This window comes from Thunnus albacares, chromosome 7 (assembly GCF_914725855.1).
Source record: "Thunnus albacares chromosome 7, fThuAlb1.1, whole genome shotgun sequence".
NCBI lineage: Eukaryota > Metazoa > Chordata > Actinopteri > Scombriformes > Scombridae > Thunnus > Thunnus albacares.
This window is the reverse complement of record NC_058112.1, coordinates 1811955-1837317: the sequence shown is the minus strand read 5'-3', so window position 1 is coordinate 1837317 and position 25363 is coordinate 1811955. Positions and strand designations below refer to the sequence as shown.

The 25363-nt window shown below is 40.3% G+C and overlaps 1 protein-coding gene across 2 annotated transcripts in view; it reads right to left on the bottom strand.

Annotated features, from left to right (window-relative positions):
* bcar1 (BCAR1 scaffold protein, Cas family member) overlaps positions 1 to 25363 on the bottom strand; it is a 99576-nt gene that overhangs the window by 73845 nt on the left and 368 nt on the right. The window lies entirely within an intron of this gene.

The following is a 25363-nucleotide window of genomic DNA, read 5'->3' as shown; positions in this document are numbered from 1 at the left end:
AAGGGGAGAAGGGAGGAGTAAACATGTCAGTTTGGATGAGGCACACAGCAACATGACTGACCTACATTATTCTAATGGACCAGAGGGAGAGGACAGAGAGACATTATAGTGCTAAATCCTTGTTTATATTACATATAATCATTCATATCCATATATGGATGAAGAGCACAGTTGATTTAAACAGCTATTAGCTAAATGTTCTTTGATAAACTGCTGATGACATTTAATACTTATTGGTTTCTGCTTAATTAGCCTACTATATTTGCTAAATAGACAATTTATTAGCTATTCGTCCTCTCACAACAGTCCATCCACCAGTGCAGTGTTATGTACTTAATGGTAAATGGACTGTACTTGTATAGCGCCTTTCTAGTCTTCTGACCACTCAAAGCGCTTTTTACACTATGAATCACATTCACCCATTCACACACATTCATACACTGAATGGGTACAGGAGCTAGCATGCAAGGTCCCAACCTGCCCATCAGAGTAAATATAATCATTCACACTGATGACACAGCCATCAGGAGCAATTAGGGGTTAAGTATCTTGCCCAAGGACACATCAGCATGCGGAATGGAGGAGCCGGGAATCGAACCACCGATCTTCCGATCAGTGGACGACCCGCTCTACCTCCTGACCCACAGCCGCCCTGAAAAAAGCTGCAAAAAAACTGATTGTTTTTCTACAAAGGTCTTCAATTCTTAAAGGTGCACTAATCAATATTTTTATATGAACAATGGATCAAATGACAATTTGTAATGTGAAAGGTGTCAGTTGTAGTGATGAATCCACAGAGAATTATCTGCAGTTCCCCTCAGCTCTACATATTGTGTTTTAATGTATTTAACCTCATTATGTTGGTTTTACAGTCTCAGCACTCTCATCATCTTAGGTTCCAGCAGCAGCAGGCAGCTGTTTTCAGTGAAAAAGTGCTGATAAACCCACTGTACACTAACCTACTCAGCACTAAACAGCAGACACACACAGTTAGGGACTAGCCGGTAAACACAGTGGAGCATTTAACAGCTTAAGAGAGTAGGTGGAGAACAAATCAAAGCTAAAAGGAGAGTGAATACTTGTAAGGTGGACACAAACACTGCTAAGGTTGCTCTGTGCCTGCTGAATGTTATGTTCACCATAAAAACATTGTAAAGTGATATGTTATCAGGTTTTTCTGCTGCCAAAAAAATGTAGCTTTAATATTTTGATCCAACACTTCCTGCAATTCCAACATGACTGACATGCCTAAATCACAGTCCAGCTCTGTTCCTGGGGGTATGTTTAGAAGCAGAATTTATGTCAATCTATCAATTCGATTAAAAGATATCTTGTATGCAAGATGCACTAGTGGAATGGCCACATGATCACCTAAATCAATAGCATTTATCCATCGGGGACCATGAACACCCACTGCAATTATAATGGTGATCCAGACTGTGTGCAAAGTTGACATTTTGACCTGAGAGTGGTGAGGCTGGAGGAAAGGTCAGGATCACCAAAATCATTAGGATTCATCCTCTGGGGATCATGATCATCTGTAGTAAATGTCATGGCAGCAGGCCTGGGAGTTGATGAGATACAGTATTTTGCTGTGGATCAGAGACAGACCATTCGATTTCCACCTCCGTCGTTGCTTCAGCCGCCCACCACCACTGTCCATGAAGTAAAGCAGAGATGACATACAGTACAGTGAGCGTAATCTGAAGCTGTAAATGGGGACAATGGATCTATTTTGAAGTTACAACAGTTTGAGGAAGCTGGCCCCTTCTTACATAAGGCCTGGTGGGAGCTTACTGTAATGTGAGCTGGAATAATCCTGACCTAATTTCACTGCTACACTCCTCCAGTGAGGTCAAGAATGTGTTTAAGAGATGTACACACACACACACACAGAACCAAACACACACACACACATACACACACACACAGTAGAAGTGGTGCATAGTCTGGCCTGTCTTACTCCTTCTCTTCACCCCTGTCTCTCTCTGCGCGCACACACACACACACACACACACACACACACACACACACACACACACACACACACACTGCAGTCTGGCTTGTGTCCCACTTCCCGCTCTGTCTGGCCAAAGGAATGCTCAGTTTCCTGTGTGTTGTGATCAGTGCACATCGACTGCTTCCCAACGGGCCTCCTAACAGATTCCAGCAGCTTGATAAGGAAATAGCCTCCTCTAGTAGTAGATACAACCGCTACTGAAACCACTACAATGCTTCCTATTCAAAACTACATTCAAATTTGAAGCCATTATAACAAACTCCTGCTTTATTCTTCAAAAGGTAACGGAGAACTCCAGGACATAAGTGCTTTGGTGACATAAATGCACAGCTAAGTGCAACTGTAATAACTGCACTTGGCCCACACACACAAGAGCTACCTCATGAATCACTCTGACTCAAATTTAGGAGATATTTGATGTGTGTTAAGGCTAAAGATTCAACTCATTTAGTAACAGTGAGGTGAGGAAGTCAGTTATTTCCACATTTTGGATAGTTTTTTCTTGACTCCAGTATCAACTAAAAGGCTCTTTCACATCTTCAGCAGCTAAAAGATGTGTCACAGGGAGCTGTTGTTGTAGCTAAAAATAGAAGTGTTGTTATATCTTCATAAAAATAGCAAGGTGTCAGATTTTATTAGCAAGTACACAGTAGATGAAAGAATACAGAAATATACCGTGGATCAGAAGCTAGTGGAACAGAAGTTAGCTGGGAAATCAGCCAGGACTTTAACTCTCTGTTAGCTGTGCTAGCTTGGTGACTGACAGAAGTGGACTTTTTGGTTGACTGGCAATAGCAAGAGCAGTATGTTTTCTACAAAACATGTGTGACTGAGCCCTTAGCTGGCCAAACTAGCTGATTTAGAAAAATAAACTTTTTAAAAATGTTAACACGGGGATTAATAGCTAATACTGGTTTTTGTTTGATAGATTAGCTTGTGCACCATCAGAGTAAGACTGTGATAGCTAACCAGATAGACTACTAAGGTTAGCACACATATAACATAAGGGGCCATCAGAGAAGTGATAACTGTCACTGACTGTTATGATGTGAAGTCTTTCAGTATGGTAGATTAGGGAAGTGTGGGAAGAGATTGGAGGGTCAGCACTGATGTAAGGATGGGTCTGACTCTACTGAGGTGAAACATGGGGAAGTGCCAGGAGAGCAGCGGTGAGATGTCCAGTGGTGCCACACGCTGAGATGATGGTGAATTGTTTAGCTTGTTGTGTTGGATTGTGTGACAACTTCTTACACAGGAGACTTTTCTCCCAAGAAAAAAAAAGACAAATAGGTGGTAATGTCAGTCACCTGAAAATGACATATACTTACGTTTGAGTGACAGTAGTGATTATGACCCGGAGCAGTGGTGCAGTTCAGATGATGTATATATATATAGAGAGAGAGAAGTGGTGGATGGAGGCTTTAACCCAGCAGCAGACTTTGCCACATGAGGCCGTTGTTCATATCCTGTTTCCAACCACGAGGTGCGACAGTTTTTAAAAAAACATAACTACGATCATCCCCTAACTTTAACCCCGTGGTTATTATTGTAGCCATGGCAGCGATGGTGTCCTAACTTTAAGGAAGTAGTAACTTTAATCCACACCACATGTTTCTCTAACCTTAATAAAGTGATCATTTTAACCCAAACCATCATCTTTCCCTAAACCTAACCAGACCTGAACCACAACACTGTCACATCTTAAAACATTGTTATTTCTGAACAGCGATATGTAACGGTTTAGGAAAGCACAGACAAATATTGTCTCGCTGATTACTGCTGATAGAGGCGCCCAGTTAGAAAACGCCCCTATGTGTTGTTCTGGTTGTTTAATTTGAAGGGCACAGGGTTGTATAGTGTTGTATTATACACAGTCATATTTTAACCATAAAATAAAACCTACATCAAACACTGCAGTGTTTCCCATTCCAATCTACATTTCAATTTTAAACCATTCTCACGGTGCTCCTGCCTTGCTTTTCAAATGTGACTCTATAATGTTAAATCACGTTTGTACACGCAGGGCCGTGTTCTCAAGTTGCGAACATGTTTGGAAATAGGAAGGTGGAAGGAGGGCCATGTTTTTCCACAGTGGCCTTAAGTTTCACTTCATACCACTGACGGAATCACTGACACCTGACTCACTGCCAGGTGTGTCATAGTTCAAGACTGAACTGACAGCTTTTGGAAAACTGGAAAAGGTCAATCACCATTGGGTCAAATTTGGATATTTATGTTTTAAGAAATAAGGATGGACTATATAATAATATTGTACCATTTGTAATGAAAATGATGTTGGTCAATCCAAAATACTGATGTTGTAAACCCCATCTGTGTGAAAGCCCAGTAAAACTGTAGCATCAGTACCTGCTGAAATACAGCATGAAGTCCTCTAGTCTACTTTAATTACATCCTGCTGATAATTACAGCATGCAGATCCATGACACACATACATACATTTTGAATGAAAACATCACTGAAAGCCTTATATGATTGTGATTGTGTGTGTGTGTGTGTGTGTGTGATGCTGAATGTTTGCCAGCAAGCTGACTCTGTATTTTCGATAAGTCATCATTCTATCAGCACAGACACGTACGCCCTCTTTTTATGTCTTCCTTTCTCTCACTATCCATTGTTACGCACATTAGCAGACTACCAGCATACTGGACACACACACACACACACACACACACACACACGTACGTCCTAATGAATGTACCATCTGAAACTGATGTGCAGTGCTGTTACTGAAGCAGTCAGCAGAAAATCTTTGTGTTAAAAGCTTCACTCAGCAGAAACTCTACATGGATCCTCATGATGTCGTCTCCTGCTCTCTTAACCAGAGTGGCTCAAAATGGAACCTTTGGCCACACTGGTGTCCTAGAACCAGAGTTTAATGACAGGTTTCAGAAAGTCCAGGTGTATGTCATTTACTAACACAATATTGATATACAGTATACCATGATATAGTTCATTTTCTGTTCATAAATCAACTGGCAATAGATCAAATAAGGAGACATGAATGGTATTTTTGGCTTTAATGTTTCAATGTTCATTTGGGTACCTTGAACCCATACTTTAACATAAATGGTATTGTTAGAGCCATTTGTATCTAACTGTGTTAAGGTTACTCCCTGGTTGCCACAGTAGGTGGCGTGTTGAGCAGCAGTCTACAGAAATGTATATGTAGAGGAAGAGGCAATTACTCCTCAGGTGTGCTGCTTACCGGGAGAAGCACACAGTTTTTTGACCGCCGTTTAGGGGCTAATCTTTATGCCTTTTTGTTGTTTTCATGCAAGTTATAGATGTAAGTGTATGAATAGCAAATGCTTTAGTGGGGCACGGTGATAAATAAAATATCTGAAGCGCAAGTCCGAGGATGTTTTGATTTAGTACACGGAGCCGCCACATGACGACGCGTCAATTACATGTCCCGGTAACAGCCCCCTCACTGTGGCTTAGGTTTTGTTTTGGTCGAAATCAAGTCACTACAGGTATTGCTAAACAAATTCATATTGTCTCAGCAAGTCACCCAACTCTAGTCCTCATTATGAAGTGATTTTCCACAGTCTTTCAACCTCATCTCCATGTCTTTAATGGTAGCAGGAATGGTGAAAAACTCCATGTTGCTCAATGTATCTCCAACACAGTCAGTCCAAAAACATTTCTGAACTTACACACGTAGTGAGTGAATGACTGGATATCTTTGGGTTGTTGACTGTTGGTTGGTACAAAACAAGACATTTGAGAACATCATCTTGAGGCTTTAGGAAATAGTGATTGACATTTTTCACCTTCTTCTATCATTTTATAGACCAAACAACTACTTGATGGAGTCCTGCCCATTTCAGATTGGTGAGGAGCAAGCAGGGGTTGGATTCTGACTGTAGTAGTAAGTAGTGCTCTCATGTTGAACTACATAACTCACAATAAGAACCTGAAGGAGAATTTATTATACACCTACTGTTGTACAAAACGCATTTCTAATAAGAATTACATACATTTTTAAAAAGCTTTGTCATGTCTTTCATGAAATGTTAACGAACCCCGGTGGAAAAACATGATGTTTAACTATTAGGATGTGCATTGTTCAAATGAGGCTGCAGCTTAAAGCCATGGACCACCTGCACTGGTGTTTTCACTTCATGTGTCTTATTAGAGCACTGTGTGGGTGTGTGAACACTGTGTTTGATTGACATCTCTCTTATTCCTGAGCTTTCTTGCACCTCTCAAGGGGGGAAAAATTACAGTTTTATGATTGTCCTTTTTTTGCTGCAGCAGTGTGGCTCGTTGACGTGTTTTTAATAGTTTTCAGACAACAACAGAGATCTACAGGACAGAGGAATAACATATATCAGGCTCTGGACAGACACACAATACTTGCTAGTAGGATGAGTTCATTGTTGTCAAATATTTTGGTAGATACATTTTTTTTTTGGATTTATTTCAGCCACAATATTGCAGATTTTTAAAAAAATAAGCTGTATTTGTATAGAACAAGAGCTATCTGCAGACTCACTTCAAATATGTGTACGAGCATTGTATGGGTTGTACCTTACAAACATGTGAAGTTGTCTTGCAGATGGTATGGATTAATTAGGCACATGAACATAATTGCCAAATGTTCAGCTGAGGCTTGCCAACATGAGCTGCACAGATGAATGAGATTCTATTTGTGCGGGAAAAAAAAAACGATCTGAAGCCTGTGTCCTTTCTCTCCACACTGCTCATATGATGCAGAACAGACCCAGTTGGGGCTGATGTGACTGGACTGGCTCACACAGACCCAGGTCCATGTTTATCAAGCATCTAATTGATCCCGAATTCTCAGAGAGACGTGTGGTTTAACTGAGTGAGAGCAGGATTTAAGTTATCACTGTTACGCTAACTGCTAGCCAGGAAATGCAGCTACACTGTAACTACTAAGAAAACATTACATTTGCTATGAATTCTCAATCATTTTATTGACTTTTGTTTTGAAACTGTCAGTTGATCTAATCAATTATTAGAAATGTTATGAACATTATTTGACAGAGACAGAAGGAGAGTCTTATGTGAACCATCTTTAGGCAGCTGGGTACAAACTACTTCTTTTCAAGGACACTTCTGGAGCTGATGCATACATCATCTATTCCAAGTTACCCAACATGCTTTGTGATTTCTGTCTGACAGCACTGTCCGCAAGAGTCAATTAGCTTCAGTTGGATACAATGGGGTAACTGGTGTTGACAGTTGAGATCTGGGGACACAGTAACATGAGAAACAGAAAGAAACATGAGAGAAACTGAGAGTGAAATAAGTCAAACCAGGTGCTTTGTTTACAGTCTGATCGTCTGACTGCTCGTGTTTCTTGACCTGTCACATGTCTTTTTAGTAATATCACCACGTTCCTACATCTCAGTAACTAATGGAGAAGGCTGACACTATTCTATATTTTTCTTATTAACAAATCCCATGAAAATATGAAAATATTTTCAGAAATGTTACTAGGAGGAAACAGTGCAGTCGTTGAGAACTATTTTCAGCACATTTGTTGCTCTAGTGAGTATTTCTGGCAGCAGGACAGTGTTTGTGTGATTGAGTCAAAATAAACTACAGTGTGTGTTCATGGGAATGAAGGAACATGTCATCCAGTGCAACAGTGTGACTCACGGATGTGTTTTAATAGTTTTTGGACAACAATTGAGCTGTATGACACAGAGGAATAAGATATATCAGGCTCTGATCTGAGATCTGATGACAATACGAAAAATACATGATGTCACCAGATTTATCCTTTTAGACAGAAATGATGGATGAAACTATGAAAGTAAGACCCCAAGATATAATAAACAGGAATTATCCTTTACGTAGGTAGAAATTGGATGTTAAAAAAAACAAAAAAACAATCCTGGTGAGAACTAGTTTATGCAGTGCAAGCATTCTACAGTTTTACAATGCAGCTCATTTCCCCTTTCATTTCCCCATAGACTGTATAAAAATAATGGATGTAGCTGACGTGATGTCACCCACTGGTTTGTGGACTCCCATTTTGAAGCCTCAGGTTTGGCATTTTGACCATCTTGGTTTTTCGGGAGCCAGACGTGATGAGAGGTAACCATATTTGGATGAGAGCGTGGAGCTGGAGAGGAGTCCCCAAAGGGTCCCAACTACAGCACCTCACACACCACCATGGTAGCGACTTGTCAATCACAAGGCAGCCACACCCTAAAACATACCCTGCTCGTCTATTTAACTCTAACTGGGGCCATAATTTACAAAATGAACATCATGCTCTATTGAAGACTTGAAACTAGCAATTGAGACCATAAACTCCAGAGGAAAGAGTTTACTGAGGTAATAAATCAAGTGAGAAGTAGGGTCATTTTCTCATAGACTTCCATACGATTGGACTTCTTTCTGTCACCAGAGGAATCATCCCCTGCTGGTCATTAGAGAGAATGCAGGCTTAAGTCACTTCCCGCATTGGCTTCACCTTTCAGACCCGGAGCTACCCACTTTGTTTCTAGACACTCACTATAAACAGAAGCATATTCTGAGCTGAAACAACTGTACACATACAGACAGACATTAAGGTAATGCAAGCTTGGGTGGTCAGTCTGACACACATACACACACACACACACACACACACACACACACACTCTATGGGAGCTGTAAGTTTAATCTGCCCAGCTGCCATCCTGTGAATTGGTTGTGAACCGAGAGGCCAAGCAATTTACTCCTCACAAAGGCTATTCCACACCACTGAGCAGTGTGTGTGTGTGTGTGTGTGTGTGTGTGTGTGTGTGTGTGTGTGTGTAAGTATGATGGAATTGAGACGGGGTGGGAGGGGAGGAATGGATGAAATATATGTGTGGGATAAAGAGCGCTGGAGTGAAGGATGTGGAGGGCCAGATAGATACTGGGGATACAGAGTGGGAGAAGACTGGAAGGATGAGAGCGAATGAGAGAGGGATGCTGGGAGGTGAGGGAAGGGAAGTGAGATGAAGGAAGTGAAGACACTATTTAAAAGGAGGTGAAGAGAGATGGACGGATTGGTTTTGACAGAGAGATAAAGGTAGAAGGGGGAGGGGGGAGGTTTGTAGCTCATCTGTTAGATAAATAAGCTCTGTGACGATGACATTGTTAGTTCTACCTCCTGGTGTCTAGCATCAGGTGCTTCAAACAAAAATGACTCACTGTGCTTCAAAACTGTAATAATCCATTTCTGACCATGTCCTTACATGACGACGCCCTGTCTGACTGTAACATTAAATGTAATAATACCCGACAAATTCCTCACAGGATCTGCAGGCCAGATCATTTCGCCTTCTTTCAGAAGTACTTCACTTGTTGTAATTGGATGTGTAACCATGACGCCTATATTTGTGTGGACAGAAGAGGGACATTTAGCTTCTACTAACACCTCTCTCTCTCTATTGCTTCACTGTCCAGTAATCCAGCAACTGATCAGCGAGTCGCCACCGCCGCCATTACAGCGGCGTGTTGTGGAAATCAGGCTTCTCATTTACACAGCGTTTAAAGAATCAGATACCTGCAGAGAGCCAACAGTAACCCGCTGACTTCTACAACTACTCTATTGATTATTTTTCCAATTAATCGTTCAGTCCAATTTGTTCCCAACCTTTATGGCTTGTGACCCCTTAAAATGAAGCAATGTCTACTTGTGACCCCTCATCACAGGTGATGACCTTACTGTGAACGAGAGCTGTGAGGAGTTTGATTTTTCCTTTTAAAGGCGTGCATTTGCAATATTTCACAAGACAGTATTTTTTTTATTTTCAGTATTTAACAAAAAATGCAATATGTATATATACATACAAGAATGGTCAAAATCGATGCAGCAGAGGCTGAGATATCCTGACTTTTAGTCCTCTGCATAGGTTATGCTCCAAAAACACTGAATCCTACATTTCCCATAATGCCACTCAAAGGTATCTATCGTTAGACTTCGCCTACCTGTGTCTTTCAAACACCATGGTCCAGACTGTACCACAGGCTTACTGTTATAGATTTCTAGTCTCCAATCCCAAACTGAGATAACTTATGACATCACTATGACATCAGAGTTATTTCCTTAGACCTAACTGAACACATTATATAACTGTTTCCAATGAGTAGAATGGTACTAACCAATATAAGTAAACTGAACTTCATGTGTAAAATTGGTGGAGTGCACCTTTAAAGAATATCCATTATTGAAATAGTTGTTTTTTATTTTCTATTTTAGTTATTTTTGAAAGAAAGATGTTTTAATTAGAATGAATTCAGACAACCAGTAAAGTACTGATCAGTCCGACAATACAACTGTAATTAAACTGCATCTTATTCTTGAAACACTTGAAATAATAATTCATTTAATTAAAAGGTTCGAGGTTAATTTCTTGTCATTTGCATGCTTACACATGAAAGGACATTTGTACTTAGGTCCAGCAGCATACAATGCAGTAAATCTAAAAATAATAATTACTCCTATACTAAAAATAAATAACAATAATAAGCATATCTAATAAATACCATAGTGTAGTGGATTAAAAAACCTAACCTTCATTTAAAAAGCTAATTCCTGCCAGTCTAATAGAGAAATATACAACACACTGACATGACACAGACAGGTGGACAGACAGACACAGACAGGAGGAGGATAGCTGGCTGCATGCCTGTGTGCCTGCAGTAAAGATACAAAAATACTCTGTTCCTCTGTCTGTGCAGTACAGACAGCAGGGTTCACTGACACGCACACACACACACACACACAGAGAGAGAGAGTTAGCTGGAGGCCTCAGAGAGCTCAGAGACATGTAGCAGAGGTCACAGCAGTAGTTTGTCCCATAGGAACAGTTCCTGTTTGCCAGCTGCCTCACTGACTGACTGCAGCACTGAGCTGGATGTGTTCTAACTGCTTCAGTGTAGCAGTGAGGGACTTACTGCACTACAGCTTTACCTTTACTTACATGCAGATCAAATTCTATTTACTTGACATATCCACTAAAAATCAGGGAAACTCTTTGTGTACCAATACATCTGTTTGGGAAGAGACAGACAGCTGTGTATGTGTGATCCTGATATTTAATGCATACTCTGTGTCCAGAGTCGAATCCTGAGCTCCACTAGAATAACATCACTGGATCAGCCTTATCTTTATCCGTAGGTTTCCCTCTGCGGTGTTGAACGGTACTACATATTGCTTCTCAGATGGTTCTGTGTCATGAGTTTCCTCCGTGCTGCTGGTGTTCACCTCCCACACCAGCGTGAGAGGGGCTCGGCATCGGCCTCATCAAAGTCCTTCCGATTCAAACTCCCACAGCTGCCCTCTCAGTGTATCTCCGCTCTCCTCCGGCAGCACGTCAGCCACGTCTTCAACAGTCACCTCAGACGGGAGCTGTTTTATTTCTGCTGAAGCCTCACGACACAGCGGAGGGATCAACAGCAGCTGGATCTGCACTGATGTTTTGTGTCTCAACGTACTTGAAGTCCTCATCAAATGACACTAATCATTTACAGACTAACATGAGACATGAAACCCTGCTGGCTTTACACCCTCTCTCAAACCACACAATGTGCTTCAGACATACAGAACAAAGGGGAGCAACAATGGAGATGTGCTCATACACAATACTACGCCCTTTTTTTTTGGATAAATGATGCTTTTAAAGTCATTTCAAAGGACCTTTAATAGCTTTTAAGAAGGTGTGCATGTTTAGTTTTCACTTTGAGAATGTCAGTCTTCACTCTGCAGGCCCATGGCGCTGGCCTACACACTCCCTAAAAGTATCTCAAGGTGAAAATAGTGAAGCACACATTAAACTAATGGTTCTGCTGTTATGAATTGAATTTCTGTTTGATGCTTCAAGGACAAAAGCAGAAAAGAAAGAAGAGAGAAGACTCAATCTGCTGTGTGAAGTGGTTTTTGTTTTTATTTTTGGATGTATTAAAAAGGTTTTGATTATGATAATGATGTGGCTGGTTAGTCTTCATATTAAGTTGAATTTCCCCCTTAGAATGAAAGTTTGACAAATGAAAACGTGTTTATTTACATTTTGTTTATCTGCTCCTTTAAATGTTGTATTTTATATTGTCACTGCCTTGTTATACTGTATCTCTCTCTTTCTCTGTATATTTCATAACAAATCATTGAGAATGAAGATATTTTTTGGATATATTTTGAGGGGAATTATGACTGTTCTTTGTGATTCTTTCAGGTACTGATCATGTATTTGATTCGGTGTTAGTATATATACTTTGCTCTTTTCTCATGTTGGCCATTCGGCTGATGAAGATGCAGCAGGGTTGCCTTTTTCAGTCAAATACATTTTTTGGGAGCTAAAATCCAGCATGTGGAACAAAACTGTTAACTGAAGTATTTCTTAACATGAAACCTCCAATCAACTGTCTGCATGGATATATATATATATACCTCTAGAGTTAAGAGACAAATGTAGTTTTTTTGTAATTTGGGTCATCTGACATTTCTTAAAGAAGACAACAATGCTAATTATGGGTATCAACATTACAGTCGCCAGTCAAGACCCAGAAAATCCTTTGCTTCTGAAAATGCGATGGTGACTGCTGAATGTGTGACGATATAAAGAAGGAAGAGTAGAGACATGAAGAGAGAGAGAGATGATTGAATAGAAAGGGTGATGCATAACGAGGGAGTGAGGTCAAAAGGAAGCTGAGTGGAAAAAGTATCTGCAACGGGAAATTGCATCAAGCTCTCTATCTTTCAGTCTGGGCTCCAGTAATATCTACATCTTCACATCATTAATCTCTCTCTCCCTTTCTCCTCCATCCATTTACCATTTCATTATCCTTCTCTCATTCCCTCCTCCTCCCGTCTCTCCACTCCACCCCTCCCCTCTCTCTCCTTCCTCTTGCTGCCTCTCCACAGTGTGTAAATCATCCAATCAAGCCGTGTGTAGACCCCATCATGACTGTGGCCAGAGGTCAAGCGCAGACAAACTGGGATGAGGCGTGTCCGACTGGGAGGATGGATGAAGGGAGGAGAAAATGGCTGGATGAATGGAAGTATTTTGGTAAGGGGAAGGGGAGAAATGAGACAGGGTGGGGGAGAGAGGCAGGGCTCTGCAGATTCATGATGAGACCGGATCATTTTCATTATCGATTGGTATGTTGATTATTTTTCCCTTGACTTGAGTAACTGCTCACTCTATTAAAATGTCAGGAAATAGTCATCACCATTACTAGCCATGGTTCCCTCAACCCAAAGATATTCAGTTTACAACAAGAGAAAAGTTGAATTTTTATAGACTAAATGAACATTAATGAACTATTAACTAATTCTTTCAGTACAAGATGAGAAATAGATTTCCAAAAGAAGGTAGAGATAAAATCTCAGAACTGTGGGGAAAATTACACAGTTTAAAGGACAGGTTCACAATTTTTCAAGTGTCTTAAAACAACAGTCAGTCCTTATGAACAGTGAAAGAGGTTTTCCTCACTGTAATCATTCCTCCTGTTCATACTGGATATTAAAAGATCCTACAAATGTGCTTTGAATGTAAGTGATGGAGGCCAAAATCCACAGTGTGTCATTTAGCAGTCTGAGTCATATCAAGTGGATATCTGCCATATTTACAGTCTTTTTAGTATCAAATTCCCTCTTTGTGTTTCCTCAGACAGTGTTTCCCTGTTGAGCTGCAGTAGAAGCATCTATCTACTAAAGGAGGTATGTATGTATGTATGTATGTCCTTGGCGTATCTCTTGAACCGTTCATCCAATCGACTCCACACTTGGTGGGTGTATTTCTGGGGAACAGTGTTGAATTTGGTGCAATATTAATTAACTTTGAATAAGTCAGCGAGCCGCACTGCTCGGTGCAGGGGCAGGGTGGAGCTTCAGGGCTCTGCTGACTGACTCCAGCATGTCAGAGAGACCAGAGACGAGGCGTGACACCAGTCAGAGAAGAGTGTTCTAAAGAGAGAAAAATAGACAGCGAAAACAGAGCTTTTAATCAAGAGTGGACACTCTGACCCTGTGTCTAGACAGGAAGCATAGCGTTAGCGGCACGTTTAGCAGATCAGCAGTGAGTGACTACACAGGAGGCGTTCAAGTACATTGTTGAGTGTAGGTCACCTGCATTTTAGTAGAACTCAGAGCCCAATACACAATGACTGTAGTTATGCATGAATAACAGAGCAAATACTTCCACAGGCAGCTCAAAACCAGTTTGTCTCATATTCTCTGAGATCTTGGCTATTGTGAAGTTCCACCACAGACAAAGTGCAAATCTTTGGATCAAACATACCCACTCAAATCTGAACTGGAGGCACAGAAAACAGGAACGATGTGTATAATAGAATATTAGTTTCTTTCATGTTGTTGGTGTATATATTCATTCACACCTCACATCAACTGTATTCATTTTTCTATGCATTGAAGTATCAGCTGGAGGCCAAATAATCGACCTGTTCCCAACATGTTTATAAAAGAGAGATGATGGTTCCAGCTTCTGTAATGTGAGGACTCGCTGCTTTTCTTTCTTTTACATCTATAACATTTGGACTGTTGCTCAGACACAACAAGATACTTAAAAGCTCAGTATTGTTTTAAACTAAACAATCTTTTAATTGATATCGTGATCAATAATGAAAAGAATTGTTACAGTTAATTCTCTTTCACAGCACTGGAATATGAATGTTAAACAGTGACGTCTCTAATGCTCTAAAATGTTACAAATATGACTAAATCATTTCATTTCTGTCATTCTTTTGATTTCATTGCACTGTATTGTTTTACATTTTTGATGTTGTAATATTTGAAACAATTCATTCTGCTTTATCTGTTGTGAGATGAGACATCAGGCAGTCTTGTTAGATCTATTCTAAAAAAACATCTGCTGGTTTTAGAACATTGGTGCTGACTTTAGCGCTCTGCCATGTAAAATAATAATGGTAAGAACACTGTTTCATACCAGGTCCTGCTGTTTCCCCCTCAGTATTTATAGAGCCTTTCCTACCAGCCATTCACATTTCATTCCTGTGTATACACCATGTACTGGAGGAGGGGGGAGGAGAGGAGGGAAAAGATAGAGGGAGTAGATAGAGAGGTTAAGATGAGTCAGAGGAAGCAGGAGGTAGATGGACAATCAAGAGAGATGAAGAGAAGGTATCAGAGGGGTGGTGAAGAGGTGAAGGGCAAAACAGAAGGTCAGCCAGAGACATGACCGGAACACACCACTCCACCTCTGTTTGTTCATCATCACCAGAATAATATCAACACATGTTTCAGTAGGTTTCAGCTAATACATACAGAAAAAAACACTTATATAATTAATATAATATAATTTATGAAAGGGTTCATTAACAAATCTTTTAATAATTACATTGAGAATTATGAACACATCTCTTACATTACAGCATGACGCATCTGCTTTCAGAAATAATTAAACTGTCAAATAAATGGTTCAAGAAGCGTTTCCAATTTACATAAAACATTATAGATTCTGTACAACAATCAGAAGAGAAGCTATTAAAACCAGAAAAAAGCCTTTCAATGAATGTTAGCAACACACACACACACACACACACACACTAAAACTGCATTTAATGGAACACTCAATATTATAAACTGCCCCATTGCACAAAACGACCGTTATTTGCCAGCAGGGTTTTACAAGTGTTGTTGATCGATGCCAGTCCGCTATGACAGAAGTAGGCTAACAGTTTCCCCCCGCCTCCTGTCTTTGTGCTAAGCTAGGCTAAAACACAGAATGGAAAATGAAGTTGATATCAATCATCTCATCTGGGTAAAACCAAAAAAAAAACAAACTATTGGACTATTCCTTTAAGACAACAGGCTCAGTATGTGCTAGCGTCACATGACCGCTGCCAACATTTAGATGCCTCCTTTACATGCAAAACATGCTATAGCTCAACTGCATATGTGGCAATGAGGGTAATATTTAGATGGATAGCCGTACTAGTAAAGGGCAAAGTAATCCATATTGTAGATAATGCTACGCTAATAACACACACACACGTAGGCAGAATGCAGTGTGAGGAGGGCTGTAGAGTTCAGAGCGCTTGCTTCCTGAATTATACATACAGTGTGCAGTATCTATCAGTCAATACAAGCTGTGTACCAGCATACTGGCTAATCAATACTAAGCCATTTATGGCTAATGGAGGCATGGATAAGGATACATCACAACAACCTGTTCAGCCAGCACACTATATTATATACAGCACAAACAAGCTTTGTACTAGCATACTTCACATTACAGCCTGACAGATGAGGGATATTGACGGTCCATACTCAGGCTATATACCAATAATGATATATGATACAATAACAATATCTCAGCTGATATTTGTGCTTTTACATGAACACATGACTGTTTTCATTATTGATTAATAAGCCAATTATTTTCTCAATTAAATCGTTTTTTCTATAAAATGTCAGAAAATAGTGAAGAATGTCAGTTATAATTTCCCAGAGTCAAAGACGACATCTTCATATTTCTTGTTTTGTTAGACCAATAATCCAAAACCCCCAAAAAACCTGATTACCATCATGTTTGACAAAGAAAGGCATTAAATCACCACATCTGAGAAGCTGAAACCAGACAATGTTTGGCATTTTTGCTTAAATTACTTATAAAATGATTTTCTATTATCAAAAAGTTTGCTGATTCATTTTCTGCTCCCTTGATTGTTTTTTTAAAGAATGTATTAGTTAGTTGGAAATTTGGCCTGGATGCATTCATACAGTATCACACATACAGCACAGTGGCAGTCAAAAGTTTTGGGCATACTTTCTCATTCAAGGGTTTTTCTTTATTTTACAATTTTCTACATCATAGAACAACTTTCATGTTTTAAGATTCCTCAAAGTAGCCACCTTTTGTTTTGATGACAGGGATGAGTTGGACCGCAGAGCGAAGCCAACGATGTGGGAACTCTTTCAAGACTGTTGGAAAAGAATTCTAGTTGACTACCTCATGAAGAGGTTGAGAGAAAGCCAAGAGTGTGCAGAGCTGTCATCAAAGCAAAAGGTGGCGACTTCCTACAAAGTATTCAAATGAAACGACTGGTATTGTCTGTCACGCAGATATGATACGGTCCACTCTCCGTCCTCGTGTATCAAAATGATTCACCATGCTGCTTTGATTTAGGACACTATCTTTATCTGTGCATAAATGTCTCACACACACACACACACACACACACATTCACAGGATAAAAGCCAAAAATTTCATTTTGTACTTTGTGCCAACTCACTGGATTTATGGTAATTAGCTCCCGCTGATAAATCTGCTGGTGACAGCTGTCATTCTGGCTGCTGAAATTGATGGCTGTCGACTATACAGAAAAAAATAAAAAAAATAAGAAGCTTTCACAGTGTCAACTAATCATATGCTGCTGACGGCCACATCACTGTCTCTGCCAGGAAATCAGTGCTGCAGTTTGAGTCAGGGAGATCAGGATTCATCCCTGTAGTAGTGAAAGAAAGCTGAGAAAATCACAAACAAAGCTCATTCATTCCTCCGTCCTCTGAACGTGATGTTATAAATACACACCGTGTGCTCATCAAGGCCTGTCAAAGACACACATGTTTTTGTCAAAAGGCACCAGCTCTCTGTAGAGCATCAATCAGTCTGCAGCACACAGCACAAACATGTCCACCTCCACCGGATTCAAACAAAAAAAAAAAAACACATTTCAGACCATTTGAATGTCATTTTTTAAAATTCATATTTGTTTTTTTCATGTCTCCGTACTGTTAGAAGGGTTTATATGCTTGTTTTATTCAACTGCCTCACAAGCTGCAGAAGAACAACTGAGAAGCTGGAGTGCTGCCGAAGAAACAGGTGATTCTGCAAACTCAGCAAACTCATAGTAAAAAAACAGCCTGTGTTTGGATTCATAAAGGATGAGTCCGCTTTATTACAACTTGGGTCTTATTTTCACAGTTTTGTCCACAATTTTGATTAGTGAATGATGACAGGAATGACGGCAAGAACTATCAAAATAAAAAGTCAAACTGCAACAAATCAGAATTATCGTAATAGCAATAAATGTGACAGAATGTGTAATATGAATATGAATTTAAAGGTGTATATGTTTCTATTGTTTTCCCTGCTGTTGCTGCTGGGCTGGAAGAGGTTGGAGCCACATCGGGCCATTTAGTCTAGACAGAGCACTGGAGTCATATTAACACACACACGGAACAGCTCTCATCTCACTGTACATGGATTAGATATTAAACAACACACACACACACACACACACACACACACACACACACACACACACACACACACACACATACACACATACACACACACACACACACACACACACACACACAGCTGGAATCCTGATGGCAGCTCATGCTACATGAACCATTTCTACCTGTCCTTATAACAACACAACACACACACACACACTCCCTATATGTGACTGACACACTGAGCGGACCCTCCTGTTGCCCCTAGCAACTCCCTACCGAGAACGTGGTGAGAGCTGGTGGAAATTGAGATGCAAGGTGTGTGTGTGTGTGTGCGCGAGTGTGTGTGCGAGTGTGTGCGTGTGTGTGTGTGTGTGCGTGCATTGAACTGGGAGGAAGGGCTTCTATCTCTAAGCGGCGATGATTAATATGGAAGTGAAAAGCTTTACTATTGAACCTACACACACACACACACACACTGGTAATACTGCACTGGCCAAGCAGTCCCTGTACATAGCCTCAGGAAACCCCACCAATCCTACTACAGGCTGGTGGTGGTGGTGGTGTGTGTGTGTGTATGTATGTGCGTGTGGAGGGTGAGAGAGGAAAATGATGAGAGAGGAATAAACAAGGACAAAAGCCTGATTTAGTGTGTCTCAGATGAGCATAAACACGATGCTGTGACACACACGTTTAGCATTGTAAATAACTACTATCATCAGCTAGCAGGGATGATGGTCCCACACACACACACAAACACTTCTGCATGTATTTATGTAGAAGTTATGCATGCATTTACAGAATGAGATGCATGGTGTGTTTGTCTACACACACACACACACACACACCTGTATTCATGCATGCATGAGAACACTTCTGCCTACATTAAATATTAAAACTGAATTAATGTATTCAGGTGTCCATTTAGAGATCACACACACACACACACACATGTAAAGGAGGCAAACAGGAGGAAAAACAAACTCAGCGTGAGGATCACTTAACCTCAACCCTTCTCACAGACTCCCAACCAGTGAGATATATCAGAGAAGAAAATACACTTCAGCGTTTTTCAGTGTTGTTTCTGATCTTTGCTTTTTGTCTTGTGAAATGCTGCATAGTTTTACTTCTCCGGGCCTCGGAGAATGTACTCGAATTAGGGGTGTAACGGTTTGTGTATTCGTCCCGAACCGTTTGGTATGTGACTTTGCTCGGTTCGGTATACTCACTCACTGAAACAGTAACTGTCAAAGTAGTTTAATAATCCACTTACTCTGACGTGCGGAACAATAATTCTAGCACTTGAGTTCCACCTGGAACGTTTTGGCAGTGCACCACTTGGCTATAGCGTGCTAATGGTTGTACGCTAGCCGACTTAGCCAAGTTACCCCAGTTACCTTGGTTACCCATGCTCATGTAGTGTCGCTGCTTTCATTATTATTAAAATATGTGCCATTATACCCTTATTTAAACAATGTCTGGTCTCCACATCGCCCTCCCCTCTCTGTAACGGTTGCCTTTGAGTGAAGCTGTTTGGAACAACTATAAACACATTTGATTTCTGACGTGATCAGACAGCACATTGTAAGAAGCACTTCTGAGCGATCATTAATCAGCATAAAACAGCTGGTAGCAGGTGTCCTGACTGCCTGCAGAAACAGAAAGCTTGTTTTCCTTTTACACTGCAGCACTACTAAACTGTGTCAGTAATAGTTTCGGCCAACGAGCCATTGCTGGATGTTTACATTTTTCAAAATAAAAGGACCAAAATGTAATTTTCAACCTCTTTTTTCGGCTGTACTGAAATCGTACTGAACTGTGGATGTTATGTAGCTACATTACGCACCTAATTCAAACCTCTCACTGTCTGTTATATAACATGCTTACAGTTTATAGATTATGCAAACTGTGACAAGAGGGTTTAAGTAGACACTGATTTGTTTGAATGAGTCACAAACCAAGAAAGCTGGGAACCACTGACCAGACAGGTTGCTTAAAATATCCTGTCAACACACCATTAATGATTCTCTCCAGACATGTCTTAATACATGTCTGGAGAGAATCATTTTGTAATAATAATAATAATCAGTGTTTCCTCTATAATTGTACAGGCCTGGTGGGCCACCAGGTCAATGAAAACCCCCAACAGGCCAAAAAAATATTTTTTGAATGCCAACAATAACGCCAAATATCTATTCATTCGGAAATGAATAATCAATAGCATTTGGGAGCCTCTGTGTGACACTTCTGAAACGTGAGTCAACTTGTGTGTCATTGCCTGGGAAACTCTTGATGTGATGTGAGTGCCATTGCTATCAGAGTCCCTTTAAATTACTGAGTGTATGGGATGCAGGTTAGCTAACCTGAGCATGGCACCGCCTGAAAAAAAGAGAAAAAGCTCTAACGTGGGTGACGGACAAACAAATATATCAAACTCTGGAGTCGAGCAAAAATACAGATGGAGAAGAAGGGACAGCTTATTTTTATGCAATAAATGCAGCTTATTATGTCATCTTCTCCTTGTGACCACTTTGATTTAAGTCTTGAATATACCGAGCAAACAAAAATTTGAATACAAATAAAAATTGCAGTTACTTCCTGCTGCGCCACCTGACCAAAGCCGACCACATTGAAGATGCCATCCCACCTGCCTCGTCCCTTTAGGGTCCACCACAGAGCAATCATACAACATCTTGCTACAATCTTAACACAACCTAAATCAAGTGGTTCATATCAAAAACATCTGTTTCTTTTTAAAATTTGAACAGCGGCAAATACTATATACTTTTATCAGATATTTCACACTCATAAATCCAGCATCAGTCCAGCTCTACTTTTAATATCAGTAGTACAACAGACTGGGGCTGCAACTAACAATCATTCTTATTATCCATTCATCTGTCTATTTTTTCATAAATCGATTAGTTGTTATAAAATGTTAGAAAGTGGTGAAAAATGTTTCCTAAAGCCCAAAATGACATCTTCAAATGTTTTGTCCCGACCCGTTTAAGATTATAGAGAACTAAAGAAACCAGAAAATATTCATATTTAAGAAGCTAAAATCAGACAATTTTGCCAGTTTAAAAATAAATAGTGGAACATACATGAGATGCTGTATGTTTTTCCATCAGAAGTGTGATTTAACAGACAACGCAGATGACAAGATAATGTAACGGTGATCTTCTGATGTCATTCATATCAAGCGTGTACATGCATGTTCCCTCTTCATATGTAGAACATCACAGTGGGAGAGCCTTTGGCCGCGGCCTGGTCGGCTTTGCTCCACACAGACACACAGCCAGCAAACACAGAAACAGTCTGAAATCAAACACATCCTGCTTTTTTTCCTGTGTGATCAGCACATCAAGCCATGCTCAGTTTAACATCAGTCACACACACTTTCTAAGAACGGATCTGACATGCTCATGTACGTCATGGAAAGCATGGCTGTGAGAGCTTGTGTGTGTGTGTGTGTGAGTGTGTGTGTGTGAAGAGAGACACAGGAAAGAGATGTGATATTGGCCAGGTGAGAGAGGGATGATGGGAACCGTTGCTGTGGAGATGAAGGAGTCACTGGCTGATACTGCAGGTGATGATGATGTCACAAACAGCGACAGAGCAGGTTGACAGAATAACTCCAACATTTGGAGCACATAGAACAAACACACACTGTACACACACACACACACACACACGCCAGCAGTGACCCCACTATCACTCAGGTAGGTAAACACTGTATTAGTTCTCCGTAACCATGACAACATGCTACTGAACCGACAGTATCGCCAGACTGAAATCCCGTCTGTGTGTGGGACATGAATCTTTTACAGTTCTAAATGTACTACTCATATCATCACTGTTTTCAATAAAAGGTCAAATGAAAACCAACCAATGACATTTCACTGGATATTCAACCAGCCAATCAGCTGACAGTAAAGCACAAATGTCCAGACAAATATATTGTTTATGTATTAAAATCATTTCATTTATTATCAGAGTACAATTTTAAAAAATGCTTGGTTGGTCAACAATTCATCTACAAAAACTTTAATAATCAATTCATTGTTTCAAATCTTTCTTTTTTTTGATTGGTTGCAGCTTCTCAAATGTGAATATCCTCTGGTGTCTTAGTACTGTATGACAGTAAAGTGAATATCTTTGGGTTTTGGACTGTTGGTGGTGAATGTGTTACGTAGAGCTTTGGAATTTTGGGAAATGTGCTTGTAACTGTTTTCTGACATTATGCAGACCAAACGATTAGCGATCCACCAATCAAGAATATCTGCACATTAATCTATAATAAAAAATCATCACTAGTTGCAGCATCAGAGTAAATGAGACAATTTATCATAATGTACAGTTAGTTTTAGGTAATTAGTATTTCAGACGTGATTCAGGTGATTTCAGAATCTCCTGCTAGCAAAGGATCATGGGTATAGTAGTATTTAGAGCCTCTCCACATACCAAATTGACAAAAAAACAAGCTTTATTTCTCAGATTCTATGTCAGAATCCTTCACAGTATATTACAATTATCACAAGACTACAGTGTTAGGTTGTGGAGGTTATTCTGAAAAGTTAACTCTCTAGAGGGAATTAAAAGAGGTAAAAATAGTTTTAAGAGGTGCTTAGTTGACTTTTTTTGGTAACAAATGTACTTTCGAACTACTGTGAGCAGACAAAGTTTGGAGAAGGCAGACCTACCTGTGTCCTCCCCGCTGAGGAGGAGCTTCAACCAGCTCTGACTGCTGTCACGGTGACAGGAGCTGACTGTCAACACACACACACACACACACACACAAAATGCATCCAATACACTTTGCGTGAATCACTTTCATCATCACAGTTTCTGCCTTTGTGTTACACAATACCCGTCTGTGACAGGAACACACACACACACACACACACACACACACACACACAGATCTGAATCTCCTGTGTGTTTCATCAAATAGCAGGAGGCAGCAGGTCGATGCGTGAATGCCGAGTTTAGCAGATCAGAACACATCCTGCCATACTAAGGAGGTGAACAGCAAGCACTGGCTCTGCACCTCAGTGGATGGAAACGCCTTTCAACACTGCAACTACTATACATTACCAGAAATGACAGCCATGCAGACTCTAAACACACGCACAGGCCCTCTGCCGCACTGCTCTCTGTGCATGTATAATCAGCAAACACAAGTTTGTGTCACCATGTGGCCATGCAACTCTGCCTTGGTTTGGTAAATATGAAGGAATTCTTGTGAAGGCTTCACACAGCCTGTAGAACAACATGAACAAACGAACTGTGACACCCGCAGGTTTCTGAAGGCTGATCCGAAGCCTGTTTGTCTGCTCATCACTGAAGACGAGCAAGCAGAATCCACCTCAGCTGACTGTGACAGGCTGAGACAACTGTCAATCAACCAAACACATAAAAACATACCTACTGACAAAATCTCACATTACAATAACTGGAATTAGCTACTGACACCTTATTGTGGAAAAAAAAAACCTGTCAGTCCATCACTATTGATAGATCTCACCAAGCATCTGATGGATTGGAACCAAATTTGGTACAAACATTCATGGTCCCAGAGGATGAATTCTACTGACTTTGGTGATCAGCTGATGTTCACTCTAGCACCACCATGAGGTTGACATTTGCGTTTCAGAGTGAAATATCTCAACAGCTATTGGACGGATTGCCATGAAATGTTGTTTCATGTTCCCCTGAGGATGAACTGTAATGGCTTGTCACTTGTTTATATGAGCATGAATCTAGTTGGAGTTGTCTCTCTCACAGACAGACTCTGCTGGTCATCAGAGGAACTACAGTTTCAGACACTTGCTGTTTTGGTGGTCAGCAAAATTAGAAGATGGCAAGCACATTGTAATTAATTATTATTAGCCTATATTTTGTATGATATAGTTATAAATTATTTAATAGTATTAATGTTATGAGTGCAGGAAAATGATTGATTGAAAACATGCTATCAGACCAATATCAAAATCATTGCAAAAATATATTTTTCACGTGCACAAGCCGTAATAGACTATTTCTGATACAACTATGTGCTTAACTTAACATCCAACTCTCTGAACATTTCTTACAAACTTTCAATCATTGACAGAAGCAGATTTTTTTCTTTTGGTTTTGTTGAATCTTCTAAGCTTTCAAATCCTGCTACACTAAGAAAATAAAAGCATGTTTGGAAGTGTTATGCCAGAATAGATGCTCCATATTTTCCATCATCTCCTTCAGTGATTGTAGACACTTCTTAACTGTAGTGTTAGCAGTGAATCAGGACATAAAGCAGCGTTATCACAGACATCTGCTTGTGCACTAAGCATGACGGTTACAGCACTGCATGTAAAAACTCTGAATGTAGACACACGGTGCACTGGCACGGAAGTTAAGTACATTATTTATCAGCCATTATGATTGCGTGAATCATCAGTTATATCAGATACGACTAACAAAGTGCATTCCTAATAATATTAGTAATACAATAAATGTAAGCCCTGTTCCATTTGTGCTGTAGCTGAGTACACAGAATGGCAGGACTGACAAACAGGCGTCACACAGCACCTACACACACACACAGCCTGGTGAACCATTAGACCCTCCAGGCAGAGTTTGTGAAACAGATCCTCAGGAATGTGATAAAGAGCAACACAACAAGCTCCATCAAGACCATTTCCAACTGCTCCCATACATCTGAGGCTGTGTGCTGAAGCAACACGGATATAAATCCAAACCCTGGAGCACACACAAGCAGCAACATCAGCTGTCTAAACGTGTTGACAGGCCCGGCCTGCCGAGAATAGCTACGGCACTTCAGTCCCAGTATGTGCCCTCAAAAGACTGGCAAATTAATGTCCCTTTACTAATGAGCACAGCTGTACAGTAGCTAGCTAGTCAGCTGCTTCATTCTGCTTATGTCAAGCCATGAGTAGCGTTTATTCCACCATAATATACATCGTTAGCATTTTAATATAGCAATAATGTTACTGAAAGTTGACATTTGAGTGAGCGCAGTGTTATATCTGTGTAACTGGGTGTGTGCTGGACTTGAGGAGCTGTAAACGTGATTAGTCTTGTCCTCACATGTAGAAGAACTGCCAGTAAACAGCTACTGTGAAACACTGAAGAGAGAAAAAGCA